The sequence below is a fragment of the Herpailurus yagouaroundi genome, unplaced genomic scaffold, assembly GCF_014898765.1.
Source record: "Herpailurus yagouaroundi ecotype Mexico unplaced genomic scaffold, PumYag 210, whole genome shotgun sequence".
Classification (NCBI taxonomy): domain Eukaryota; kingdom Metazoa; phylum Chordata; class Mammalia; order Carnivora; family Felidae; genus Herpailurus; species Herpailurus yagouaroundi.
The window spans coordinates 16976871-16980071 of NW_024412441.1; the positions used below are offsets into that span (position 1 = coordinate 16976871).

The 3201-nt window shown below is 47.1% G+C and overlaps 1 pseudogene; it reads left to right on the forward strand.

The window, feature by feature from the left end:
* The first annotated feature begins 1820 nt into the window (after window positions 1-1820).
* Window positions 1821-2334, forward strand: LOC121016206 (mitochondrial import inner membrane translocase subunit TIM14-like; annotated as a pseudogene).
* The last annotated feature ends 867 nt before the right edge of the window (window positions 2335-3201 follow it).

Genomic DNA, 3201 nt, shown 5'->3' on the forward strand with positions numbered 1-3201 from the left:
CCATTGTTGTCCCTCCACCTTATCAATACATACCATGGTGATTGTGTTCTCCAAAGATGGCTGCACCAAATTATATACCCCCTCTCACATGCTCTTCTGGCAATGTGACTGACATTCCTCCTACTGAGCTGTGGGGTCTGTTTTCTCTCATTGAATCTGGGCTGGGGGGCTGTGACTGCCCTGGCCAATAGAGTACGGCAGAAGTGATGATTTGGGATGTCAAGTCATATACCTTCCACCTGGCCCTCTCTCTTTTGGGGGATGCTCACCCTAGGAACCCAGCCACTTTGCTATATGAAGCCCAAACTAGCCCGCCTGGAGAGACCAACAGAAAAACCATGTGGAGAGGAACTGAGGACCCAACCTACATCAGCACCAACCACCAGATCTGTGAGTGAATGAGCCCTCAGTGATTCCAAGGTCCAGCCATGGATGCTCCCAGCCAAGGCCCCAGACAACACAGAGCAGACACAAGCCCTTCCTGCTGTGCCCTGTCCAGATCCCTGACCCAGAGAATCTGCAAACGTAATAAGTGGTTGTTTGATGTGCAGCCATAATAACTGGAATGCACGCAATACTGGTATTTCTTGTATCCTCTCAGTCTTACTTCCTAATCCCCTTGCCCTGCTCCCAATTCTAAATTTACCTCTTCTCTTCCAGGGGCAGCTTGGATGTCGCCTCCTCTGGGAGCCCCTGGCCTCCCTCTGCGCTGAGCTGCAATTTCCTCTTTGGCACCCCGAGTAGCTGCCCATCTTTGCATTCCCCACGGTGTCTCATGACTTAATGTTTGGTTATTTGCATCCCCCATTAAAGGGCTCCTGGAGAGCTGGAACAGTGTATGTTCCCTCTCTGGACTTCTAAGAACCTGGCACATAAGTGTTTGTTGAAAGATGGTATGTGCCTAAAACAGAGGGAGTGGGGCCTGAATTAAGGAAATCACTGGTCAGCTTCCCACTCCCTGCCCTCATTCTTCAGGGTCAGGCCTTGAGCAAGAGAGGCAAAATGGACAAGAGATGGTCCTTTCCTTCAAGAGGATTTCACACGAATTGGGGAGGTAGTAACAGAAAGACTAGAATTGACTAGTGTCTGATTAAATGAGATTCACAGTCCCCAGAATGGGGAGAAAACTGCATGGAATGGGATGGTCAGGGCAGGCTTCCTGCGGGAGGCAAGGACTTGGACATAAAAGCAGAGCTCTGAAACAAGTCCTTTGACAGAATTCCCAGCTTGCTTTCCTCCACCTCCACTTGCTGGGGCTCCATCTGAAATGCGGTGGGTGTGCACACGTGTATGGCTATGGAGGGGCATTGACTCATCTCTCTTGTCTAGGGGACAAGCCTGAGCCTAACCACCTCCTGAGTTTGCTCCTCCCTCCTCCACCTCACCGGAGGAAGGGGATAGGTTAAATTGGGTGGGTGTACAGGCTACTAGATGTACACCCGGCAATATGGGTGGAACTTAAAAACGTAGTGCTGGGGCGCCTGGGTGGCTCAGTTGGTTGAGGGTCGGACTTCAGCTCAGGTCAATGATCTCACGGTTCATGAGTTCGAGCCCCTCGTTGTGTTATGTGCTGACAGCGTGGAGTCTGCTTGGGATTCTTTCTCTCTCTGCCCCTCCCCAACTTGCACGTGTGCGTGTGCATGCATATGCACGCACCCTCTCTCTCCGAGTAAGTAAGTAAATAAATAAACAAACTTAAAAAAAAACCCATAGTGCTGACTGAGAGGCCAAGCAACAGAATGAAATCTACAGCAGCATGTCATATATATAAACTAAAAATACACAGTACATGTTGGTGGTGGCTGTGTCACTTTCTGGTAGAGGCATGGAGCTGGTGGCTACGGCCTCTGGGCTGGGATGATCTTGGAGGTGAGGGAGCCGAACTGGATCCACGGCCAGGACCGTGGACTGGCTACTGCAGTTGTAAGGTTTGCAGGCTGTTCTGTTTCTCAAGCTACAGAGCATGTGGAGCCCCAAGTAAAACACATTTTTCAAAATATATCAAGATCTGCCTTCAGTGGTGGCTATCACAGATTCGGGGTTTGAACCCCAAATCACCAAATGGGGAAGCAGCATTAATACTAAGCATCAGCCCTACTGCCAATAAGGGGGAAATGAGATGCTTGTTGACAAATGATGCTGGTGAATCACCCAGACAGGGAGAATCTCTTTAGATAGCAGCCAAAATCAATAAAGCTAAAGATTTACTAGAAGGCCAAGCTAAAAAATGAAGAAAGTGTATGATGAATTTTAAGTTCTCATTCACTTATTTATATGAGTACCAGCCTTTTACTAAAGTGCCTCAAAGCAAAAACAAAACAAAAACAAACAAAAACAAAGCAAAAAAACAAAAACAAAAAAAACCCCACCCTAAACTAAAAATACACGTACACAGAACGGCAACGTATGCTTTAGAGGGCTACGTACAAACACATTAATGTGGTTGCCTTTGGGGGTGCGGGGCACAGGGGTAGCGAACGAGGATCAGAGGGATAAAATGGAAGGAGAGGTCCTTTGTGCAGAAGGAGCAGCCATGACAGAGTGATTGGCTCAACTCGTGCACCTGAGGTCCAGGCAAAGAAAAGTCAAAGCCAGAGTCACTTGTGGAAATCACTCCCAACCTGAGGCCAGCGCTGACATCTGCGTGGGCAGGAGGGAGTAGGAATGTGGGCAAGGACTTAGCCGTAGCTGTAACATTTTATTTCTTTAAAAAAGATAAGGAAATCTGAAGCAAAATGGCAAACCATTAACATCTGTTGAATCTGGGGAGTGGGCCATGTGTTTCTGTTTTATTGTTATTATTATTTTAAGTAAATTCTATGCCCAAGGTGGGGCTTGAACTCACGACCCCGAGAACGGGAGGCACATGCTGTACGTACTGAGCCAGCCAGGTGCCATCCTGTGCCATTATTTATTTATTTACTTACTTATTTTCATTTTATTCTTTTTAAATGTGTAATAATTTTAAAAAATGTTAAGAGGTTGTTGATGAAGACTGCAAGATGATTTTGCGACTATTGCATAGGCTGGTCTCTGAATAGTTTGGCAAAGCTGAATAGGTGCTCTGGTCTGTCGGTGACCCAAGTCCCAATAAGGACATGAGGAATTGACTTTAGAAGCTAAAAGCACTCGTAAACAAGGTCTGTAGTAAATGGAGACTGTCATTGCCTGCTACATACGGAGTAAACAGCCACCGGAGTA